Raw genomic sequence first — 27601 nt, forward strand, 5'->3', positions numbered from 1 at the left:
TTTTTCCAACTACATGTTTCACTGAACACTTCTACAGCTGGGAATATCTACCTTTCTTTTTAAAGCCTCTGGTTTTACTTCTTCCCTTGAGTGCCTTCTTTATATTATTTTAAGTATATCCTGCCACCAGGACATCTTGAAAGGAGAGCTAAGCATCTTTTTTTTTCTTTCATATATATATATACACACACACACGTTTCATAGCTTTTGAGATAGTAGTTTTAGTTATTATTATAAAATGATCAAAATGATATAAACCTCTATTATTTCTAACTCATGAAATTTCTTAATTCTACTGGCTAACTCTCGTGTGTGTGTGTGTGTGTGTGTGTGTGTGTGTGTGTGTGTGTGTGTGAGTGTGTTCCAAGCTGTTGACAGTTATATCTAAATAAGCATCCTTCAGGTCTTCCAGACTGAATCTAAATATTTGGCCTGTGGGGTCATTTTCTGTTCTCTGCAATCCTGTCTTTGTTTCCTAAGACACAGTGGAAAATTTGCCCTAACAGGCATATCTTTCGGTATGCTGGAATGTGTAAGCAGGTTAAATGGTTTTTCTCTTTCATACATGTTTAGAGATGAGGGGATGTTTTACTTCCAAAAGTCTAATATTTTCTCAATTCATTTATTGGTCAAACATCTTCAGACTTGGGTCTTGCACATCTCCAAACATAGCTGCTGTTGTTCTAAATTGAAGTCCCTCTCTGTATATCTTTTCCATTTACAGGCCAAAGAAAGAAGCCTAGTCCCTCCCTTGATGTGAAATCAATTTCCTTCTGTATATTGAGGCTTGTTTCTTTTGTACTAAGATTACATCTAGTCTTCTTCCTCTAACTGTCTGTGTCCTTAATGCATTACATGCTTCTGCTTGAAGGTCTGGTTTCTCTGCATCTGGGTGATTTTAATTAGTCTTTGAAGTTTCTTTTGAAATCCTTCTTCTTGTTTCCTTTTGATTATTTACTGTCTATAATTTCCCTTATCTCAATTCTCTGTTAAATTCTTCTATATTATTATTTCTTCTGGAATTTTAATTCCAATTATCAGGGTGTTGGTCTGCTTGTCTTCTGTGTGCCCACACATGTGGGTACTGGTGTGTGTGTGTCTGTGTGTACAGGTACACACAGACACACACAAATATATTTTCCCCTATTAAAATTCTCCTCTACCTTCCTCTTGAACACCAGGTGGAACAGAAATGAGTCCCTATTCTTGCACTAGGATTCAAGATATCTAGGTGAGTAAAAAAATATTCTCTAAACAGTGAGGTAAATTCTGTGACATGGAGATCCATAAGAGAAATATATTTTAGCCAACTCTTTCCAGTTTTTGAAAATAAGATTTCTTGGATTTTGCTTTAAAATGGAATAGGACTTTGTCAGAAAACATGAATAAAAAGGAAATATTTTAGAAACTGTGAATTAAAATGCAGCTACATCTTCCAAAAGAATGCACCTCAACCTCTCAGTGATGCCAGCTAAAATGGTTGGCATATTCGTCCTTTAAAAGTACACAATAGGAAAATGTAAATGAATGAAATCATATGCTAGATTTCCTGACAGCATTTAGTCATTAGAAGGGCTTTATAGCATAGGGAGCTATACTCAGTACTCTAATATCCTATACAGGAAAAGAATCTGAAAAAGAATAGACAGTATGAATATATATAACTAAATAACTTTGCTGTGATTTAGTGTATTATGCTGAAACTAATACAACATTGTAAATTAAATATACTCCAATATAAAATTTTTTAAAAATTTAAATGCACATCTTAAAAGAAGAGTTTCAGACTACCACAAAGTTATGGTTAAGATGTCCTATTTGGTACCTGAAAGATAAACTTCTGGTACTAAACAATAGATTTTTGTTTTATGTGTGTGTATGCATATGTATATATATATATATATATATATCCCTGATAGCTCTCTGGGTAAAGAATCTGCCTGCAATGCAGGAGGCACAGGAGATATGAAGTTTGATTTCTGAGTTGGGAAGATCCTCTGGAGGAGTAAATGGCCACCCACTCCAGCATTTATTGCTGAAAAATCCCACGGACAGAGGAGCCTGGTGGACTACAGTCCAAAGGGTCACAAAGAGTCAGACATAACTAGTGACTGAGCAGCAGCAGCGTGTGTGTATACACACATATGTAAAATTTATGTAAGTCAATTTTATATATTATATTTGCCATACCTCCTATGTTTATCATGTATTTTGTATAGCTATATATTAGCATAACATTTACATAATATACATATATGTGACTGGATGGTATCACTGACCTGACCCACGTGAGTCTGAGCAATGTCTGGGAGCTGGTGATGGAGAAGGAAGCCTGGCGTGCTGCAGACCATGGGGTTGCAAAGAATCAGACACAAACAAGTGATTGAACTGAACTGCCTATTTCAAGTAATAATGTCATGATTTGTGCAGATGATGAGAAAGCACATTATTAGCTCTCTTGTCTCAGTATCACACTTTGGATTCAGATTGTGAGCTCTGCAATTGCACTTACATTTGAACAGTTACTGACATGATTTGCGGATGAACTTTTATGATGAATTTATGAGAAATCTGAATCAATATAATGAAGCTACATCTCTCTACATTAAAGTTGTGGGAGAAGGCTTTTAAACTTCTGGTACAAAGGAATTGCACTAATTTAATTATTGAATTTTAAAATATTAGTCATGTATACGGTGTTCATTGTATATATGCCGTATTTATATTGTCATTCATATTTATTATAGAATAATATACCTGAGTTCTTTGCAAGAGATTATCTAGTAAACTATTTTTTCCCCTTGGGATGCCAAGAATGGAATCTTTTATATCAAACTGAACCTGCAGATTTTTGCTTGTAATAGAAGATGTAGTTGAGGTTCTTGCAACAAATTAGTCTCAGCTTTGGTATTTTTATTTCCTACTGTGTTCATCCTTGAAAATAACCTATATAAGCATCCTTTTTAAAGTGTTTATTTTCCATTTAATGAAAATTTTCAGGTCTCTTCATTTATTGACAGACTATGGTATAGAAGACACCCTACAGATATGTTCACTGATAAGAAAGCCTACTAATGGATTTTATTTGCCACCTACTTTGAAATTTATTAACTAATTAGAAATTGAAAATTGCTCCATCATCTTTTGGCTCTAACCATTTATTTAGCTCCTGGTAATAATTTTTATAGAGAAGTTAGAGTGAGTTCTATGTGTATTTATCCTCTTTAAATAACATCACAATGAAGAATGTTAATGACAAACAGGTAGTGTATTTTCAGTCTTGTAAAGATGTATGCATTATTTTTTTTTAATCTGACATGTTTTAAAGTGACATAATGAAAGAGCACTAATTACATGTATTCCAAAGAGGTGTTGCTTGTTTTAAAACAAGTGCATATATGAAAAATATCTAAATATCTGAGCAGATAAGTTATGATGAATTTCTGATCAGTAAAAACACACTTTCACAAAATTATTCTCTCGAAAACTTTTGCCACAATTAATGCGGAAAGAATTTAATTATTATTTTGCAGACTATTTACTTACCTGACCAAAATAAGAACCAGGTGGTTAAGCCACCAAAGTCAAATGTTAAAAGCTACTGTCCATAGAAAATAAATAAAATGCAAAGAATTACATTAAAAATTATAATCTAAATAATTAGAAATATAATTTATTTGAATAAAACTTTGAAGGATATGCCATGCTGGATATATAACACTACCTACAGTTATAATACAAAAAACAATATCCAATTTTTTTCTTTCTATTCAGTCCAAGGATTTTTGTTGCATTACTTGGTCAACACTAGCCTCAATCTGAGAATGCACTACAATGAGCTCTGGTTCTTGGTCTTCACTCCAGATGAGATCATGATATGCATGTTCATAATTTAAATAACTGTAAATTAGCATGAGATTAATTATATCTTTATATATTCAATACTAAATAAGTGATACTGAGGGTAAGTATTATGAATTTATTCAGCAAATGCTTTTTGAGCTCCTCCTCTGTCCCAGGCACTATTCTAAGTGGTAAGGATACCCTAGTGACTCAAACGTAAACATCCCTCTCTTTATGAGCCTTATGAGGAGAAGAAAAACAATAAAAACGGTAAACATGTAAAATACACATTTGTTTGATGGTGGCAAATATTCCTGATTTTCACGGTAGAAAAAAATTACTAAGCTTTAAACTAACACAAAAAATTAACCAGAATTTTAAAGAAAGAAGAGAATAATTCTAATACGAATGATTGACTGAGCGACTGAACTGAGCTGAAGAATGTCTAAGGGGGGCAGTGGAAAGTGACCTGCATGGGGTATTAGACTGGTACATACAGAGGACAGTAAATAGGCGACAGTGATGGGAGACATTTGGAAAGGAATGAGTAATGAGGCTGGCTATAGACGTTAGAGCCAAAGGGGCCGTGTATGGTCGTTGCATTGTGAGTGATCGGGGAATGAACAAAATAGTGAAGAGTGTGATGGGAAGACATTAATATGAAAGTGCTGGTACAGGGAGGCAGCTGTGTTTTGGAGAAAGAGCACTGATCTCAGTCACATTCCCCAAGTGGAATTCTGGTTTTCCCAATTATCACCTTGTAACTGTAGACATACTAACCTCTTTAGAGAATTATTTGTTTACAGGGAGTAAAACATTTGTTCCAATGCATTAATAAATGAATGGAATGTATTGTTTGTTTGCCATGTGCTTATTAAATGACCACATACTTAATAGCTTAGAGCAGTATCTGTTTATTATCTTGAAACTCATTTGTGACCATGTGTTTTGGACTCTACTTTTGATTGTTATTCTTGCTGGTTTCTTAAAATTTGGAGAGAAAAAAAATATTTTTACATCACCTTATATCCTTTTTGGAACAGAGTAAGGATGAAGGGAAGAAAGTGAAGAAAATAGGAGAAAACAATTCAATTAAATAAAGAAGAGGAAAGGAATGGGAGGATAGAAAATAGACATCAGCAGTAGCTGGGCTGGTTCTTGATATTACGTCAGTAGGGAAGTAATATCTAGATCACGGAGAATACAATGAAAATAGGGAGATATGTATTTGAAGAATATTACTGTGCAAGAATCAAAATAAAATGCAAATTGCCAATGTACTTTGACCAGCAGGATTTAGAGTTTGAAATTTCAGGACATTTTGTAAATGACTCCAAAAGCCTGGGTGAATGGAAAAATGAGGATATTGTTGTTCAGTTGTTAAGTCATTTCCAACTCTTTGTGACCCATGGACTGTAGCCCACCAGGCTGCTCTGTCCATGGAATTCTACAGGCAAGAATACTGTTCAGTTCAGTTCAGTCGCTCAGTCGTGTCCGACTCTGCAACCCCATGAACTGCAGCACACCAGGCCTCCTTGTCCATCACCAAATCCCAGAGTTCACTCAGATTCACATCCATTGAGTCTGTGATGCCATCCAGCCATCTCATCCTCTGTCGTCCCCTTCTCCTCCTGCCCCCAATCCCTCCCAGCATCAGAGTCTTTTCCAATGAGTCAGCTCTTCGCATGAGGTGGCCAAAGTACTGGAGTTTCAGCTTTAGCATCATTCCTTCCAAAGAAATCCCAGGGTTGATCTCCTTCAGAATGGACTGGTTGGATCTCCTTGCAGTCCAAGGGACCCTCAAGAGTCTTCTCCAACACTACAGTTCAAAAGCATCAATCGGCGCTCAGCTTTCTTCACAGTCCAACTCTCACATCCATACATGAAAACTAGGAAAACCATAGCCTTGACTAGATGGACCTTAGTCAGCAAAGTAACGTCTCTGCTTTTGAATATGCTATCTAGGTTGGTCATAACTTTTCTTCCAAGGAGTAAGCGTCTTTTAATTTCATGGCTGCAATCACCATCTGCAGTGATTTTGGAGCCCAAAAAAATAGTCTGACACTGTTTCCACTGTTTCCCCATCTATTTCCCATGAAGTGATGGGACCAGATGCCATGATCTTCATTTTCTGAATGTTGAGCTTTAAGCCAACTTTTTCACTCTCCTCTTTCACTTTCATCAAGAGGCTTTTTAGTTCCTCTTCACTTTCTGCCATAAGGGTGGTGTCATCTGCATATCTGAGGTTATTGATATTTCTCCCGGCAATCTTGATTCCAGCTTGTGTTTCTTCCAGTCCAGCGTTTCTCATGATGTACTCTGCATAGAAGTTAAATAAGCAGGGTGACAATACACGGCCTTGAGGTACTCCTTTTCCTATTTGGAACTGTAGTGGGTTGCTATTTCCTTTTACAGAAGATCTTCCTGATGCAGGGATTGAACCTGGGTCTCCTGCATTGCAGGCAGATTCTTTATGGTCTAAATTAAAGATTTATCAAAACAAAAAGAATGGGGGATAGATGGCTAGCTTTAATCATCATGTGACATTATATTGGAAAGTTAAGGAATATACAATATTTTATCAAAATATCATTCCTTTAAAGTTAACAGAAAGACTGGGAAAGATTGAGGGCAGTAGGAGAAGTGGGCAACAAAGGATTAAATGCTTGGATGGCATCATCAAGGCAATGGATCTGAGTTTGAGCAAACTCCAGGGGCTAGTGAAGAATAGGGAAGCCTGGTGCCCGGCAGTCCATGGGGTCATAAATAGTCGAACACCACTGAGCGACAGAACAACAACAAGAGATAAGGGAGGTATTCAGTGACCCTAAGGAAGGTCACACAAACAGTCAGGGCACATTCAAGACCCCAGTCCAATATTTTAAATTATATATTTTCTATAATGAACTTTTATCAGACCACAGTTACTATCCAATATTGAATTTGGGATGAAAGAAGGATATCTAATAAATGTAACAAATAATGAAAATATAGAGATAACAGAAGATATTTGGGAAGGAAGCTGCACTAGAGGAAAAAATTGGGGTGTTGTTAAGTGGCGATAGATCATGTATCAAATGAGATCTCCAAGAGAAAACAATAAGGAGCTTAAGATGAACCAGAGGAAATATTCATATTTCAGAGGTAGAAGGAGGAAGAATAACAATCATAACCACAATTTTAAAAGGCTAAAGACTATTGCCTGTAGGGACTTCCCTGTAGCTCAGTTGGTAAACAATCTGCTTCCAATGCAGGAGACCTGGCCTGCAAGGCAGGAGACCGGGGTTTGGTCCCTGGGTCAGGAAGATTCTCTGGAGAAGGAAATGGCAACCTACTCCAGTTTTCTTGCTTGGAGAATCCCATAGACAGAGAAGCCTACTGTCTGTGGGGTCACAAAGAGTCAGACATGACTTAGCCACTAACATTACGACTACAACAAAAGACTATTGCGTATTACCTGAACATTTAACATGGAGTTTTTAAGTACACTGTTTAGTGGAATTTTACCCCAGAATGGTGAAAACTTTGCCTCAGGACAAAGATAACCTAATTTAGCTGTTTTAGAATTTTATTTCATAAGTTTATTAAGAGACTAGCATTCTGAAGTTAAAGGAGATACTAAGAAATAAAGCGTTACTATTTGAAGAAGACAGAACAATTCCTTCTAAGACTAAACTATTTAATGACAGTTTGTGCGATGAAGATAATTTGGTTGTTTATTAATAAGATGCAAGTTACTTCCCTAATGAACCATTTTAATCAGTGATCTATCAGTTAATCAGTGTTAATCAGTGCTTCATTACTAAATAAGGACTTCGTGATGAGGTGGACAAACCCATAGTGTTGCATGACTAATAAGTAGACATCGTTTTTTTTTTTTTTTCAAGATGTTTTTCATTAACCTGAATTCTATAATATTCAAAGTTTGGGGGAAAGACCACCCTTAGGTTAACATAGTCCAGTGGTTTCAAGAGAGGAGCCCAGCATTTGTGATCAGATGTTTCTGAGATGTACTGAGTCATTGGTAAGCGCGCAGCTTCTACAAGTATAAGAGCTTGGGGAAAAGAGTGGTATTGTTTATTTTAGGTAAAAAGAATAGTCACAGAGAAATTTTTCTTTTGTGTATGTTCTTGCTCCATTTTCTTACCAATGAAGTAATACTGCTTTGTGTAAGATTTTAAAATTGATGGGATTCTGGAATGCCGAGATAAAATCAAAGAGCTCTAGGAAAGTAATCTTTCAGCCGTTTTCTTTGCTTGTACAACATGTCTGGAAAATTGAATTTGGATTTGAGCATCGTATTATAAATAGTGCTTAGTTTACATCTCGTCTAGATTCCTTGTGACTTGCCCTCATCGCAAGTTTCGGTGGATTGTTACCCTAGGGACACTTTTAGCTCCAAGATCCAGACTTTTCATATCAATTACCAATGTTTGTCGCATCAAGAAAAGACTGAGAGGAGGATTGTGTGGTAATGTCAAAGCTTTGTCACCATATCTGTTCTCCAGATTATTTGCCCAGCTTTTTGTACAGTTTCTTGTGCTTCGTTCCTTTTTGGTTGGGGGATCAAGATATTATTCAAACGTTTTTTTTTTCCTAAGCTGAACAATTTATCCATGTTAAACATTTTGCAACATTTTTGTTGTAGACTTTAACCTCTACGTTTTTTAACTGAAGTAAAATTTGACATATAACATTATATTGGTTACTGGTATACACATAATAATTTGATGCCTGTGTGTATTGTGAAATAATCATCACAAAAAGTCTAGCTAACCTTTATCACCATACAAAGAAAATTTTTGTTTTCTTGTGATGAGAACATTTAAGATCTACTCTCTCAGTAATTTTCAAATGTGCAATGCAGTATTTTTAGGTGTAGTCACTGGAAGTTTGTACCTTTCAACCTCTTTGCTCATCTTCCCCACTTCCCATCATACTAGGCTTCTGGCAACCACCAATCTGTTCTCTGTATCTATGAGCTTGAGTTGCTGTTGTTATTTTTGTTGTTGTGTATCTTTTTTTTTTCTGAGATATAACATATAAAGGAGAGAACATGGTTTTTGTCCTTCTCAGCTTATTTCACTTAGCATGATGTCCTCTCTCCATTTCTGTTGTCACAAATGGCAAGATTTCTATCCTTTCTATGTCTGAATAACATTCCTTTACAGGAGTGTACATATACACACGCGCTCGCACACACACACACACAGCCCACATCTTCTTTACATTCATTTATCCGTGTACACGTAAGTTGTTTCCATATCATGGCTGTTGTAAATAATGCTGCAGTGAACATAGCAGCACTACTAACAATACATCCTTTTGAACCAGTGTCTTTATTTATTTCAGATAAATACCCAGAAATGAAATTGATGAATTGCATTATAGCTCTGCTTTTAATTTGGAGGAAACCTCCATACTGTTTTCTGCAGTGGCTACAAAAGTTTCCACTCACACTAACAGTGCATGAGGGTTCATTTTTCCCACATTTTCACGTTTTGTTATGTCTTATCTCTTGATAATAGCCATTCTTTTTTTTTTTTTTTTAACATGAGTTTTCTTTATTACAAAGTATTTCCTTCAGTACAGTGGAAGATTACAATTATTTCACAGAGAAATCTGCATGCAGATTTGATTACAATAAGCAACAATACTTCAATATTCCAACAATTGAGTCCCGTAGTCAGAGAAACTATGTGTGTAAAGTTAGCGTTTTCTGAAATAAAACCAGTGGTTGCCAGGAGATGCTGTGCTTGCTCACAAAAAAAGTCTAATCATACCTTCAGTCTCATTAGTCATAAATGTTATTATTTCAAATAACCTCAAACCTGTGTTCAAATATTTTCTAGGTTTCTAATTTCCTCTCCTTTGGCTGGCACTTCAAGTGTATCTACAGGACTTTTATTGGGTACTTAAAATGAGTAGTAGACTCTTGGAGAGCCAACTGTTACTCCATTTCAACACGAGAGGAAAAAACGATAACCATTTCAATTTTTAGTGAGGACCAAAGAGTATTTCTTTTTAAATGGGAACAATTCACACTCCCTGTGCAAAGAAAGTAATGCTGACTGGTTTTCCAGGAAAATTCTCCAGCCTAACCTATGGTGGAAGTCAATGAGTGGTTGGGCTTTCCACTGCTTTTCTACTTACCGACACTGATGCTCGCTAATCCTCACAGGTTAACAGAAACAAGTATTTAAACAGAAAATAACTAACATGGTCCTTACTCATTTATACTTCTATTTGTTTCCTTAAAATCTGCTTTAAATTTCTTATAAATCTGACTAGTTTATATGAATTTTTACAACATCATGGCCATTCTAACAGGAATGACGTGATGTCTCTTTGAAGGTTTGATTTGCGTTTCTCTGATGATTAGTAATGTTGAGCATCTTGTCATGTACCTGTTGGCCATCTATATTTCTTCTTTGGAAAAATTTAGACATTCTATCCATATGTTAATCTGATTTTTTTTATTTTTGCTATTGAGCTTTATGAATTTTTCATTTATTTGGGATAACTCCCTATCATATAAATGATTTGCATTATTTTCTCCCATTCAGTAGATTGCCTTTTCATTTTGTTATTAGTTTTATTTGCTGTACAGAGTTCTTTAGCTTCAAATAGGTGCACTTATTTGTTTTTTGCTTTTGTTGCCTTTGTTTTTGGTGTCAGATTCAAAAAATCATTACCAAGGCTGATGTCAAGGAGCTTCTAAGAGTCTGTCTTCTTCTAAGGGTCTTATGGTGTCAAGTTTATAACATTCTTATTATACTGTAACAAATAGCAACATTACTAACTAAAATTTTTAAATTATATGGATTACAATGTTAAAAGATCTCAGAGAAATTACTTTTGCAGCATGTCATTTCATGCCCAAATATATTGAGTGTTTGAGTATTTCAACTCTACGTTATCAAGATTTCCAGATCTGAAGAAGATGGATCTTGTGGGGGATTGGAATGAAGGATTACCCTGAATTCCAAAAAGAAAATCTTGAAATTAAAAAAAAATAATAAAGCTTAGCAGAGAAGAATTAATTACCTATGATTTTTTTCTACCTTTACATATGAGAGAATCAATTATTTATTACTGAGTTTTTTATTGTGTTTCCCTGGTGGCTCATATGGTAAAGCATCTGCCTGCAATGCAGGAGACTCGGGTTCAATCCCTGCACTGGCATTGTTTATTTTTAAGCTGTTTATCTTCTCTCTCTCCAAAAATATTCAACTGCTCATAGACACTATCAGTTCTCAAATGAAGATATTTGTAATTAAAATAAGACAGTAGAGCTTTCTAAAATATATTCATAAAATATCAATAAGGATTGATATTTAATACATACTTTTTAAACATAAGAAATGCATCTGTAAAACATGTAGAACAAAATTAGTAAAAGAGGAAAGCTTTTCACAAATATTGCTAGTGAAATTGCTATTAAATCATAATAATGATAAGAAATCCAATTAAATATAATTTTTCCCACAATAAAAGTATCCTATTATATTAGGATTTCTTTTTGCAAATACTTTTATATATACTACACAAATTGAAAAAAAAAACACTTGTTTAGGAGACTTCTCAAAGAGAAGAATGAATAAATAAATGTATCTCATTGTTTGTACTGGCACTTTTACTGGACAGACTTTAAAACTTGGAAAAATATTAAACCAATTTTTATCAGGAAATTTGAATTAGCATAGCACACAGGCTCTTTTAAGCATAGTTACAGCTCATTGAGAAAATTGTGCCTGAAGCTCTTCTCCCCAAGTACATATACATATGCAAGACAAAAATTATTTTGTTTTAAGATATTTCCGATGTTTAAATAACATTACTTTTTGAAAATTAACTTTGATTGATCTTTAGCCAAAAAAAAACACTAAAATTAAAGTACCACAAAAATTTATTAATCTGTAAGATAATATAGGCCTTAGAACATGTTTTTCTGTTTGTATTGGTTCCATTAAATATAATCATCAGATAATTTTTATGCAATATTTTTGTCTATCATTTTTTTGTTGAAACATTTAAAAAACTTTATTTAAAAATAATTTTCTTTATGAACAACAATAACTTCCTCCATTATTAAAAGGCTTTTTCCTTTAAGAAAACTTAAAATGACTGGAGAGGGACAAATAATACTTTAACTTAAAATTAGTTTGTAGTTATTTACTGTTCTTGTACATAACTATTTCCAACTTGTGAAGTTAATGTTATTTTAAAAAGAATGTAAATATTTAAATAATTCCTTACTCAGTGTTGAAATAGCCCAGTATCTATGTTCATTTTGGCTGGTAACTCTCAAGCGAAAGTCAACTTTACATATAAATGTATTTCTCAGGGTCTCAATTTTTGGTATTATCTGTATAAGAAATAATAAAAGATGAAAATTGAGGAATATATTGTGTTCTTGATGAAAAGTCTGCTTCTACTCACTAAGAAGAGTGAAGTATAACATGCACATTTCAAAGATAAATAAGAACTAGAAAGTTATATTAATATTCCCAATAAATCATTTTTAAATGATCACATAATGGCAACATGGGCAAAATATAAGAAAGTCATTCCCAAAAGAAGCACAAATGCTTGGTAAATAAAATAATGTCCACACTCATTAGTAATAAGAAAAATAAACATAAAAATATATCCAAGCTAAATTTTCAAATTAAAAACAAACTCTTATTCTAGTTAGCATATGAGAAAACAAGCATTTTCAAGCAATACTGATAAAAATATAAATTCATTTAAGTAAAGTTTCTCTCTGCTCCAACTCTGAGCAAGGCACACATTAATACAAAGGCAATATGACTATGGAAATGGAGTAGGTTATGAATTCTGTTTGTATTCAGAGATGATGCAAAGAAAATGCAATAGACATGAGTAGAAGGGAAGGCCTGAAGGAAACTAGGAGTTTGAAGGATGTAACAGTAGTCAAAGCTATGGTTTTTCCAGTGGTCACGTATGGATGTGAGAGTTGGACCATAAAGAAGGCTGAGGGCCAAAGAATTGATGCTTTTGAACTGTGGTGTTGGAGAAGACTCTTGAGAGTCCCTTGGACAGCAAGGAGATCAAACCAGTCAATCCTAAAGGAAATCAGTCCTGAATATTCATCATAAGGACTTACACTGAAGTTGAAGCTCCAATACTTTGGTCAGCTCATGCAAACAGCTGACTCATTTGAAAAGACCCTGATGCTGGAAAAGATTGAAGGCAGGAGAAAAGAGGGATGACAGAAGATGAGATGATTGGATAGCATCACCAGCTCAATGGACATGAGTTTGAGCAAGCTCTGGGAGATAGTGAAGGACAGGGAAGCCTGGTGTGCTGCAGTCCGTGGGGTTACAAAGAGTCGGACATGACTAAGTGACTAAACAAAAACAACAACAACAACCCTTCCCACCCCTCCAATTTTTTGTCTGTACCACCCACAAGAATAAAAACTTGGTAGCTGTTATCATGAAGGGTAAATATAATGCATGTCAGTCTATCCTTGCATTGGAAACATCCATTTTCATGATGATTTATGATGAAATTCTTTAATAATAGAAAGCAGCCAAGCTTGGTTTGGGCAAAATAAATACTTTCTTTTAATGAATTCGTTGGAGAAATAGGATATACGAAAAAGATAACAATTCTTTCCCATCAACCAATTAAATATTTATCGTGCAAAACATACACTTAGGATGTCTACATATTTTAGAATGAATTTCCAACTAAGAGACATGTTTGAAAGTCATGTAATTCAAAAAATAAGGAAGCACTTTAGAGATTTCACTTGGTAACCGTCCTCACAATTTCAAAGTGTGCCTAAATAAATAATTGAAGTGACATGTTAGTCGTTCAGTTGTGTCGGAATCTTTGGGGACCATGGGCTGTAACTCACCAGGCTCCTCTATCCATGGGCTTCTTCAGGTGAGAGTATTGGAGTAGGTAGTCATTCCCTTCTCCAGGGGATCTTCCTGATCCAGGGATTGAATCTGGGTCTCCTGCATTTCAGGCAGATTCTTTAATGTCAAAGCCAAGAGGGAAGCCCAAAAGGGATAACAGATGAAAGAAAAAAAAAAAAAAGAAAGAAAGTAAAATGAAAGAAAATTCTGGAAAATATATGAATTTTATAATAAAAGAGTGTGCTATTTTCTGAACAGGGCCACCAAGCAACAATGAAAGATGGAAAGTTTCATTTGCTGAGAATCGGCTAGTGTTGAGGATTCAGAGAGGAAAACACATATGCCTATACTTGAGTTTATAGTCATGCTTTCTCTTCACTTTTTATTTTCTTTTTTTGATTTTTATTTTTTTTAAATTTTAATTGGATGCTGATAACTTTACAATATTGTGGTGGGTTTTGCCATTCAAACATGAATTAAAATAAGGAACAGAAAAACAGCCTCCTTACTGGATTCCTCTCATTTGATAGGGAAGCCAGGTTACTGATCCTATTGTCTACATAAATATTTATGTTGAAGATTTTTTTGTCTAAAATATTTAGCATCTAACTTCTTATAAAGGATCCAGCAGGATGTTTTTAAACATAAAATATGTTAACAGTCAACAAAGAATAAGATAACAATATCTCCTCTTCTCTAGAAGATACTGTGTAAAGTCATAAACATGTACCTCTGTGGAATTTATAAAGTTATGGTAAATACTCATTAAGCTTGTCAAGAACTATTTTAAACTTAAATTTGCACAAATATTTAAATGTTTGTGATCTCTCCCCAGTCAAAAGCAATAAATGATGTCTAGAAAAATTTAAAATGTCAATAAAATCAATAATGGCAAACTTCTATTAAAAATATTAAAAGCGAATCAATTCCATCCCAAATGATAAACATTGTGTTTTGCACCATTTTGTGTACATTTTGAAAACTGTAGTCACACAGAACTTTTTTCTTCTTTTATTTCTTTTTCTTCTCTTGTTCTTTTTCTATTCTAAACAGAGTTGTTCTGTAAGGGATAAGACGGCCTGTCTTCTTGGAAGTTAAATTATATGTCAAACATTTCAGAGTTTAGAAAGCAAGAGTGTAATAAGAGTATAATATTGAAATGTCAAACATGTACCTACCATTTTCTTCCTCTTCCTGACTCTGAAACTCTCTGGTAACAACTATAATGATCTGTTTAGGCTTGGGCCCATTGTTCCCTTTCGTCACTCATATTTAGTAATTACTTTCTCCCCAAGGCTGCACTTTTCTTGAGGAAAGTAAAATTCCAAAGTGGTGTTCAGTTTTGAATTAAATTCTGCTTGTATGACAGCAAAGAAATGTTAGGGGAGTGAATTCAATGGCTTGTACTTTCCCATTAATTTCCGTCTCTACAAAGACTCTTACAAAATACTTACGCATGCTTTTCTGTTGGGGAGGACTTTTCCTTAGAAAGCTATCTGACTAATTGTCTCTGGATAACATCAGAGAGGATTTTAAACTGCCTGATGTGTGTTATCCTCGTGGTTACTCAAATAGGGAGTGAGAAGAGAGAAGGAAAAGATTTGTGCAAGTGCTGAATAATTGAAAACAAGGTCCCTGATGCAGTGACACGACACTGGTGTGTGAAGACCAAATAGAGACTGAGAATTTTGTTATCAGTGAAACTCTAAAGAAGAATGTAACATGATGCAATATGTTTATTAAAACACATTCTTTCCAATTCTAGCTAATGTTGAAAGTGAGCTTACATGACAAATTTTAATGTCTTGCAGTGTTCAGCCGAATGAGCACAGAATCCTCATCAGGAAATGCTCCATGAATAAGTCTGATCATAGAGTGATCTAAAGTATGTGATTATAACAATGACCATAATTGCTTTGCTATTGTTTTTAAGTGCAAGGCGAGGCTAACATGTGAGATAGCTATGACATTAGCAACACTTTTGACGTGATGTTGATCATGCTCAAGTGCATGTTTTTTGTTCTAATGTCAACCATTGGCCTATTAAAAATAACACGGAGCTGTTGGCAATACTTGGAGTCTTCAAGTACATAAACAAGGAATGAATCAAAGACTCAAATGGCTGCTATATTATCCATTAATTAAGCTGGTAAAAACTATGTTTCATTGTAGAGCGTGTACTATATAACATTAAGGATGCTTGTGTTTCTCAAGGTATCACTCTTGATGCAAAAATAAACTGGGAGCTGTGACTCCAAACCAGAGAAAGAAATTATTTAAGAAGTGATAGAGAAAAATGGTCCAGTATTGACTCATCAACCTCAAACTCTCTGTCTTGTATTTTCTCCTTAAAAGCCAAGGATAATATTGATACGTAACTTATTTCACTGAATTAGATCTTTATTCATTATTTGAATATACGTTTAAGTACCCGTTATAGGCAAGGCGAGCTTCTCTGGTGGCTCAGGAGGTAAAGAATCCACGTGCAATGCAGGAGACCCAGGTTCGACCTACCTGATCAGAAAGATCTCCTGGAAAAGGGAATAGTTATCCACTGCAGTATTCTTGGTGGAGGATTCCATGGACAGAGGAGCCTGGCAACGTACAGTCCACAGAGTCGTAAAAAGTCAGAAACGACTGAGTAACTAACACTACTATAGGCAAGGCCCTAGAGAGTTAGATCAAAATTAGCTAAACACAGTCACACAGATACATAAGTCACAGTGAATTCACAAAGGAGACGTGGAGAGTAGTGCAAGTGTATAATACGGTACTTAACCTAGTCAGAGGGTCAAGGAGGGCATCTTTGTCCAAATGATATTTAACTTGAGATCTGAAACACAAGTAAGAGTTAGCAGAGAAAAGAAGGAAGCAGGGATTAGGTACAATAGGTTATGAAGAATTCTGCTGTTCCTTTGAATGCATTCTTCTAGACAAATACTGTCTCCCTGATCCTTCGCTGTGCTGAATCTTCCTTAACACTACTAGGCTTTCTCTGAAAGTTGTACTTATTGATTTCAGTGATGTCCTGCAAGGTGTCACACCCTGTGGAAGTCAATTTCTTCATCCCCAGCCACTGAAACATCACTAAAAATGTGCAGCCCCGGGAAGGGAATGGAAAGCATTATCAAGATCTCTTAAAAACTAACCATAGAGAAACAAAGGCAGGCTTGGTTGAGAGCCTTTTTTGCTGGGACTTAAAGGAGTTTGTTTAAACCTCCAGGCTAGTAGATCAAGGTCTGTAGTAGAGAAAATGTTAATATATCTTATCTGATCATTTGTATGAATAAGCTCTCATATATTAAAAAATGATCCAAATTGTTTTGCTTTTGCAGTTTAAAGTATATTCAGAGCGATAACCAACACTCTGCTGATATTATTGTCTTGCTTTTGCAGTTTAAAGTATATTCAGAGCAATAACCAACACTCTGCTGATATTATTGTCCTTCAATTTCAACTACGTCCTGTGTGATGTGAGCCTACATCAGGAGAATGAGGATAAAACTTGGCTTTCATTCAGTAGAAGTTTTTAAGCGACTCAATCTCTATCCTGTCTGTCTGATGTCTATTTTTCTCTATGTTCTAATCGAAGACATAACTCACTTTCACTCAAACAAAATTCTCTACCAGGTAAATCAAGACTGACAGTCTGACTTGAGTTCCATCCTGGTTCAATATAACTCTGCTAACTTGTCAGTTATTAGAGAGCTGTGTTGATAGATTTGTTTCTTGTACACATTGTTTTGATTCACAGTGATTTTAAGCATCAGAATTTCAAGTACAATTATATTCTGTCTAAATCACCACCTCTAGCATTTTCAATCACTCACTCCTTCTTTCATTTTCACATACATTAGCATGTATATTTCTTATCATAAGACAGGAATTTACTTATAAAACTTTTTCTGGCATGATACTGGTTTCAGTATGAAAAATGTCCTTATGTACACAAAAGTCCATTACAGATTCAGTATTGAAAACCTACTCGTTTTCACTTTCAACTGGAATTAAATAATTAAGATATGACACATAATCTTGTATTCTATGATCATATGAAATTTAAGGCCATCATGGTAGGGCCATAATAAAGAGGAAGGATAATATTGTTACATATTGAGTTTTCTTTTAAAAATCTAAAAACAGAAAGCTTTAGTTATGGTCAAATGGAAAACATGAAATGATAATAATGCTTGGTCCAAGCTATTTTATATCAGAAAATTCCAATGGGAAGTAGATAAAATTCCCTCCACTAATGTATGTTAATGTACTTCCTGGGTGGTGCTAGTGGTAAAGAACCCACCTGAGTTCGATCCCTGAGTCTGGAAGATCCCCTGGAGGAGGGCATGGCAACCCACTCCAGTATTCTTGCCTGGAGAATTCCCATGGACAGAGGAGCCTGGTGGGCTACAGTCCATGGGGTCACAAAGAATTGGATACAACTGAGCACAAGCATGCATGCAATGTACTTTAAAAGTAGGGTTTCCTGAGGGGAGGGGGACTGAGGAATGGCAGTCTGAAAATGCAGCTATTGTTACAAAATGTAGTATAGTATGGATTATTGTGTATCTGTTCCATTACAAGTCATTACCACCAGTTAGCTCCATTGGAAATAATATCATAAAATTTCCTACCAACTAACAATGTTTTTTATTTAAAAATTATAATTAAAATTATAACAATATATTGATATGGAAAGCATAAATAATGTTTGACTTACATAAATGAACAACTAGAAGTTGATAAAAAAAATTTTTTCTTAAGGTCACAGAAATCACGAAATCATTCAATTAGTTATTTGAAAGCTTTTGTTCTAATTTTTTTAATTCAGGAAATATTCCTCAGGGCATTGTCAAACAACCTAAATAACAAACACGATTATATAGTTAAGTGATTTAGTAGTATTTTGTTTTGCTCTTACATGTGGGGCAGAACATAGAGCTAGAATAGAAGTGACTGTTTCTTTTTAATGATTTCATTAAATAAATGTCTTTTATCATTTCATCAGGTTTATGAATTTTATATTTCCTTTACATGGCTCAACAATGCAAATATTGGGTTTGTAGATAAGAATTCAATTAGCATTTCAAAGAGATCAAATTAATTCCCTCTCAGAGACACTAGCTGTTATTTCAGTCTACAAAGTAAAACTCAATTCTATAGTACAAAACAGTTTTTAAATCTTACCAGTATCCTTGCTCATTGAAAAGCAGTACTGATTCTCTGAAGTGTCGTTTTTGAACTAAAATCTTTAAATTATTTTTCAAATATTTTTATCTTTCTTAAAATGTTGTTATGAGGATCTTTGAGATAATATATTTGAAGTATTCGGATTATACCTGATGTATAAAAAATGCTGTATAAATATAAGAATAGATCATAAAATACCCAAATTCAAATAAATCATTATTGTCTAGTAGTGGTCCTAAAACTTTTTGGCACCAGGGATCAGTTTCAGGGAAGAAATGGGGTAAGGGGGATGGTTTCAGGATGATTCCAGCACGTTATATTTGCGGTGCACTCTACTTCTATTATGGTTACATCAGCTCCAATTCAGATCATCAGGCATTAGATCCTGGAGGTTTGGAACAGTTGGTCTATAGTATTACTGCTTATATGATTCCAAAATTATTGCAGGAAATCAGTGGCATAGCAAGGAGTAAGGACAACAGACGTCTTCTGTCCCAGGTGCCTTCAATATTGGGTACTCGACAGATGAGATGTTGTGGTTTAGTCACTCAGTCATGTCAAACTCTTTGCTACCTGATGGACCACAGACCACCAGGATCCTCTGTCCATGCAGTTCTCTAGTCAAGAATATTGGACTAGGTTGCTGTTTCCTTCTCCAGGGGATCTTCCTAACCAATGTATCAAAACTGTGTCTCCTGCATTGGCAGGCGGATTCTTTACCACTGAGCCACCTGGGAAGCCTAAAGATGGGATAAGATATAGATTTAAAGCTGTAATAAAATTGACTGAAAGTTGGTCAGCCTTTTAACTGTAACTCTGCGGAGGCAATTCTAAACAATGTCAGTGAAAAAATATTCCCCTCTGCCAGGGTCACCCGCTCCCACAGCCCTATTCTGTTTGGTATGCAGCTGCAGAAACTGATAATGAAAGGGCAAATATTTTTTACTTCTTAACGGATAAAACTCTAGCTGTAAGTTGTAAACTTTCATTCTCTTAATGTGACATTGAGAGAACTTCTGAGTTCCATTTTTTAGTTCAGGTGTTATTGATGTGTGGAATGCAAAATAAGAATTAGTAACAAGAGCAATAACTAACATTTATTGAGCACTTACTATTTCTGGGGAAGGAAATGGCAACTCACTCCAGTACTCTTGCCTGGAAAATCCCATGGACGTAGAAGCCTGGTAAGTTACAGTCGACGGTGTCGAAGAGTCAGACATGACTGAGCCACTTCACTTCACTTCACTTACTATTTCTAGGCTGTATTCCATGCACTTATATGTCTAAACTTTCTTCATCTTCACACCTATTATCCCCAATTTGCAGAAAATAAATCCTTTTTATGAATAATCTTTTTCATTGATGAAGCATAATAAACAGTGTAAGAATAGAATAATGTGTTATACAAAGGTAAAAAGTGTGGTAGAATATGGGTTAAAGAAAAAAGAAATGAGTGTGGATTGGAAAGTCGAAAGAAGAAACCTCTTTAAATATTCATGGGCCCCTAAAGATTAAGGATACAATGTAGATTTCCTATCTTCTTAACTTCAATTCTTCCTTACTCCTTTCATTTCTGTATTTCTTTGTCTTTTCTTTATTTCTCATCCACCTTCAGGGCAGCAATTTTATTCCTTATTAGGCTAAATAAAGGCAGAAAAAGAAGTGTTTCTTTTTTTAGCTCTGCACTGATTCTATTAAGTTATAAGTGTTCAGCCACTCAGTTGTGTCTCTTTAGGACCCTATGGACTGTACCCTGCCAGACTCCTCTGTCCATGGAATTTTTTAGGTAAGAATGCTGGAGTATTTCTTCCTCCAGAGGATCTTCCTGATCCAGGGATCAAACCTGTGTCTCCTGTATCTCCTTCATTGTAGCAGATTCTTTACCTGTTGAGCAACCGGAGAACAGTGGTTAAATAAGAACTTACAACCTGCAAGAACCTGGACAAGTTACCTGCTTTTTCTGTGCCTATCTTAAATGTCTTTATCTATACACCAGGAAGAAAAATAAACACATGTATGCATCTAGCCGTCGCAAATTTTTGAATATACTGAGGCTTAAATTGTCCCCTTTTTAATAAGTGGAAGCCTTTTCAAATTGGTTTCTTCTGACAAATCACAAGTAATATTTGATGGCATTCTTGCTTTCTGGATGTCAGCAAGTTCCAGGCTCATCTTTTATATTTCCTGACCTACACAATGAATCCATTAATCACAGAATGCTGTTTCCTTTTATTGATAGTTCAGAATAAAAGTTTAAAAAGTGAGCTATTTATTATTTCCTTTGCTTAGAGCATTGGTTTAGACCTGAAAGTTGCAAAGATGCTCAATTTCAGAGAATTTATATTCTGATGAGATTAAAATTAAATACCAAAAAGATCCTATGATAGAAATAAATGCATATCTTAAGCTCTTAAGCATTCTAGACAGCAAGGATTTCATTTCAGAACTGATACTTAGTCTTGTGATTTTCTCAGGAAATAATTGTGTTCATAGCTACAAAAGTAGAGTTTACTTCAAATTAATCTGGTCGAAAAAGTGTTGTGAGACGAGATTCTTTTTGGAGGGTGGGACGTATTAGAAATTGAAGCAATAGAAAGAATGAAAATATTCCAGGCTTATAGAATGACAGAAGATCAAGATGATGTTCTAGAGATTGGAAAGAATTTTTTTGGATTGAAAAGACATTTGACTATGGAAATAAGTGAATGATAGTTGAATATTTATGAACAATTAAAATTAGATAGCATCGATGTTGGATAGAGGTGTAAGACACAGAAACAATGGTGAATATCCTGATATCCAGTTCTGTTAGAGTAAAACTAAGCTGCCATGACAAAGAGACCCTAAATTACAATGTCTTAAAACTGTTATAACAAAGAGACCCTAAATTACAGTGGCTTAAACTATTTCGGAGAAGGCAATGGCACCCCACTCCAGTACTCTTGCCTGGAAAATCCCATGGATGGAGGAGCCTAGAAGGCTGCAGTCCATGGGATCGCTCAGGGTCAGACATGACTGAGCGACTTCACTTTCACTTTTCACTTTCATGCATTGGAGAAGGAAATGGCAACCCACTCCAGTGTTCTTGTCTGGAGAATCCCAGGGACAGGGGAGCCTGGTGGGCTGCCGTCTATGGGGTCACAGAGTTGGACATGACTGTAGCAACTTAGCAGCGGCAGCAGCAAACTATTTCATCTTGTGAAACAGATTTGAGATGAGTGGTCCAGTTTTGTGGGGCATCTCTGCTCTTCATAGTCAACCATCCTTCTAAATTGTTGTTCTACCATCCTTTGGGATTCCCTCATAGCCCAGTGGGTAAAGAATCTGCCTGCAGTGCAGAAGACACAGGAGACATGGATTCAATCCCTGGGTCAGGAAGATCCCCTGGAGGAGCAAATGGCAATCCATTCCAAAATTCTTGCCTAAGAAATCTCATGGACAGAGATGCCTGTACAGCTACAGTCCAAAGGGTCACAATGAGTCAGACACGACTGACTAAGCACAGGCACACCATCCATTAGAGCAATGTTGTAATCTGCACGGTCAAAGCTGTCACTTTACTCGGTTTCAACCAGAAAGGAAGAAAAGAATGTAGCAGAGACATCCATGATCTCTCGAGTCCCCAAGAAGAATGTGGCATGGGTTATTTCTACTCATACTCTATCGGTGAGAACTTGATGAGATGGCCAGACACAACTGCAAGGCAGCAGCTAAATGACAATAGACTGGGAAGTGGTGCTGTCTCTATAATTCTGTAAACATCAAAGAGGTGGATGGCAGATTTTAGCAAAAAGCTAACAGTTTCTGCCATACTCTTTTCTTTTCAACACCTCCTTAATTTGTGTTTTCATAGTTTTCCAAACTAATGAAGTAATAAACTTTCAGTTGTTTCATGTGTTTCTTTAATTAATATGTCTCTTCATCTTCTTTCCTAAATACTTTAACTGTGTCACTTGGGGTCCAATCAGGAGCCAGAACATACACCAGGAGTTTGAACATGGAAATTTTAATATTACTATTAACTACTATCAGGATATTAACCACTAAGAGCTAAAGATAACTCCAATGAATAGAGAATTAGCAAGTATAGAGTCAGCTACTATCCCTAGGGTGGGCAGAAATGGCATTGAAATATGTATACTATCATGTAAGAAATGAATTGCCAGTCTATGTTTGATGCAGGATACAGGATGCTTGGGGCTGGTTCACGGGGATGATCCAGAGAGATGATATGGGGTGGGAGGTGGGAGGGGGGTTCATGTTTGGGAACTCATGTACACCCGTGGTGAATTCATGTCAATGTATGGCAAAACCAATACAGTATTGTAAAGTAAAATAAAGTAAAAATAAAAATTAAAAAAAAGAAAGAAACAAGGAAGAGCCTCCACTACCTACCCTGTCCTCCAAACCTGAGATTTAGACATTGCTGGAGGGGGTGTGACAATAACCCCTAGGTGTTAGAGTTTGTCCAGGTGATGCAGACCACAGATAGCTAGCATGAAGCCCATCTCCTACTAAGACTATCTCGGGAAATACCAAATCAAGAACCTGCAAAACTCGCTAGGCAGCTTCCCTTGGGAATGCTGGTGAGGCTTGCTGGAGCATGAGTACCCCGTTAGATGTACCCCACTGCTGAGGTGGTTGTGCACTAGGAGAAATTATAATAAATTGCACCTGAAGTGAAAGACCTTCCCCTCCCCTCCCGCCTCTCCCTAAATAAAGGTCCTCTCAACACCTTCTGCCACAAAGGCTGACCATTCTCCCGGCTGGCAAAGGAGCTGTGTTTACAGGATCCAGCTCCACTCTTATGAAACTGTGAAAGTGTTATTCGCTCAGTGGTTTCTGACTCTTTGCTACACCATGGACTGTAGCCTGCCAGGCTTCTCTGTCCAGGGGGTTTTCCAGGCAAGAATACTGGAATGGGAAGCCATTCCTTTCTCCAGGGGATCTTTCCAACCCAGGGATTGAAGCTGTGTCTCCTGTATTGCAGGCAGATTCTTTACCATCTGAGCCACCAGGGCAGGCCCCACAATTATGAAACAGGGCAAAGAAAGGAGAATTTGAAGCTGGAAAACAACAAACTGATGACTGGCCCAGGGGCCATGACATAAAATTGTTGTATTATTCCCTTACTGTTTTATCCCAATAAGGTTCCCATTTGAGGACTGAATGAGATGGAAAATGTCATAGTCCATCAATGGCATACCAGGCTTCCCTTTTCTCCACATCATCTCCAACATTTGGCATTTCCTGACTTTTCTATTCATAGCCATTCTAACGTGTGAAGCAATTTCTCATTGTGGTTGTGATTTTCATTTCCTAATAATCCGTGATGTTGAGCATCTTTTCATGTAACTATTGGCCACCTGGATGTCTTCTTTGGAAAAGTGTCTATTTGGATCCTTTGCCCATTTGTTAAATCAGGTTGCTTGTTTTTGTTGTTGTTGAGTTACAGGAGTTCTTCATGCATTTAGGATATTAACCAAACTGGATATATGATTTTCAAATATTTTCTACCATTCAGTAAGTTGCCTTTTTCTTTTGAGAATAGTTTCCTTTGCTGTTCAGAGGCAATATAAACAACAAAAACTCTCAAAAAAACAAAGGTTGCTTTTAATTCATGGGTAATATTCCATCTTCAAACTTCCCCTCCTATTTCTCCCTGAGTTGTAATGACCTGTAACAAATTCCTCACCACCATGTACAGGAACCATGAAGGAAAATTTCCTCAATTGGCTGAGCAATGATGGAAGTCCAACTTCGTATAGTTTTAGCTAAAAAAAAAAAACTTAGGTTTCATGTTTTCCTATTTTCACACAAGGCAGTGTCTGTTTCATAGGATTGCTTGTGACCATCTCCTCAATGACCCTGTCATTATCAGTGTGAGTAGTGAGAAAACGAAAACCAAAGCTGCAGATGTGTTTCTAGAGCCATCTGGCTCCTTTGGTAGGTAATTTACTACCTAAAAATAATCACATGCATATGGCCTCCCTCCTCCCTTACCCTAAAATATTCCTAAAACTGTTAACATTCATTTCGTTAGGTTACAAAAAAAAAGAATTTCTCCCATTTATACTGTTCTTTTGTTAATATTCATATGTGGTATCTTAGGAAAAGAAGCAGTTCTCACACATCCTGGGAAGCAGGAAAAAATCTGTTGATGAGATTTTTTTAAAATCAAAAGTGTTCTCTTAGGCACATTCAATCAGCGAGTTTGTGTTTTTTCTTTTAGGTAGCTTAATAGTGTCATATTTTGAAGTAGCAATTTAGACTTTGATTCCAAACTAATTTCTTCCTATGCAGTATACTGAAAGGTAGATTTCCAATAGGCTACGATCATCTTCAAAAATTTCAAGCTGTGTGTAGCCCAGCCAGGCCTGGAAATTTGAGTTATCTGAGCATGATACTAACATCTACCACAAAGATAGAATAGTGTAAGGCATACTCTAGGCCCTTAAACATCATCCTTTTGTTATTTGGTTGAATAACAATGAAGAGAGTTTAAGATGTGGGTGAAATGCTATCCACTGCTTCCGTGATAGGATTTCAGTAGCCAGACTAGATTTCCACCTGGTAATCAGAGAATGGGATAATTTATTAGCATGTCATAACATTTTTATACTATGCAGTGTTGATGGCGAATGTGGAGGTAATTCCCATGCATATCAGCTGAGTGGTCTTCAGCTTGTGTGGTGTGACCCATAATAATGTGGGTGTGCTTCATAAGACTAGACATGGAGGACCACCCGTGAGTAAGGGTCTGCTCTTGTATAGTTCCATTCTTGAATCTCTTAAGATTGAAGATATGACACTTTAAGCACCTAGCATATTGCCTGTATTCCAGAATATAAACTAGTTCTCTGTTAGTAAAATTGGTTTAAAAAGGAAACTATTGATTTTATGCTAGCCTCCATAATTTTACCTGACTTACTTATACCCTGAATTATAAAGATGATGCTCTTTAGCGTCTTTAGCTTGTCAAAGTGTTTTCAAATAGCATAGAAGAAGAGCAAAGTGGAGAAACAGCTGTCCCTTGTTATTTTGTTTCCTGAATACAAATAGTCTTAAATTGCTGTAAATGGAGAGGCTGGAATGAATTCAAACACCGCTTGTTTAAATACACTCAGCCTGATGTTTGTGTGTTGGAACCTTTGGAGAGGGCAGCGCTAGAAATTGCTCCACATTAACTTGTCACACATGACAATATACGGTTATGGCTTCTCTTTTGTTTGTTAGGTAGAGTTGCTTTGGTATCATTCCGAAAGTTTTGTGACAGTAAATCACAAGAGATTTGAGCTAAGATATCTGAACAGCAACATTAACTCCTGGGACATTTGGTGTGATTTTAATCTTAACTCCTCCTAGGAAAAGCAAAAGCCTTTTTGGACTTAACTGAGTTCAGGTGGGTATTTGGGGTTTTTATAATATGTCAGGAGTGAATGGATACATCGAGTCTCTGTTTTTCCCTCTGGCTTCTGATGGCTTGCCATTTGAGAAGTTAGTCTGTATGTAAAAGGCCAAAAGAAAGTGATTTGGTTGTTTTCTCTCCATAACCCTTTCCTTTAAGGAAAACCCTACTCCCAAGATATTCTTAAACAGAGCTCAGTCCAACAGCTTTATTGACTATGTGGGATCTGAAAGCTTGTTTAATGAATTCTTTCTTCTGTATTTGAGGAAACAGCAGCATTAAACATTTAAGGAACTTAACAAGGTCACATTTACTGGCACAGTCATAAATAACTTCTTGGTGTTCAGACTCACGGTCCAGTAGCTTTATCACAAATGCATTTTCACAATTCAGTTTGAGGATTCTTCCTGGCTAGGGGGCATATTCTGAAGATAATCCTCTAGATTCATTATTGCACTATTGTATAATATTGCAGATTATTTTCCTATTTGTCTCACCCAAAAACTCATTGCTTACCTCGTGATGTGGAAGCTTTAGGGGAAAAGTTGCTATGGTTAGCATTTTGTAATTAAGACTGCCATGATTTCAGGACCTCACAGGTTAGTGAAAAATAATAAAGTGACAGTACCAACCAAGAAGAAAAGAAGTAAAACACTGAGGATCATTAAGAAATTAGGCTTGTTTATTGGAGAAAATAATAGCAAGTGGTGAGTAAAAGGTCTTAACATCAAGAGTTATAAACAGAAGATAAGAACCAATAGTTCTTTATGTCTACCGCAGATCTAGAAATAAAATTATATTAGTAGACATGGTCAAGGACTATAGTTAAAGAAACAATCTGCAGGCAATATTGAGAGACCTGAGTTCATGTCTTGGTCTTCCTTTGTGTCTTTTGATAACCTGGTGAACCTCTGTGAGTCTCAGTTTTTACTTCACTGTGTAACTGTGAGGATGAAATAAAATAGTGTGAAGTCCCTATCTAGAATAAGGCTTGCACTGGTAGGTGGTCAATAAAAGATTTCTGTTTTTATTTTATTTATGTATTATTTATATTATATACTATGAAATATATAAATATTAAATTAATGTATCATTTAACTAATCAAATAATATTTAATTCATATTATTCCCCCACCTAGACACTGTCTATATAAAATTATATATATATAATTATATGTATATATAATTCTTTTTTATTTGCACTTAACCCAAACTTAATATTCATATAGGGAAAGAACTTTTAAGAAAACTTATTAATGAGTGAAAGTGA

The sequence above is a fragment of the Ovis canadensis genome, chromosome 1 (genome assembly GCF_042477335.2).
Source record: "Ovis canadensis isolate MfBH-ARS-UI-01 breed Bighorn chromosome 1, ARS-UI_OviCan_v2, whole genome shotgun sequence".
Taxonomy (NCBI): Eukaryota; Metazoa; Chordata; class Mammalia; order Artiodactyla; family Bovidae; genus Ovis; species Ovis canadensis.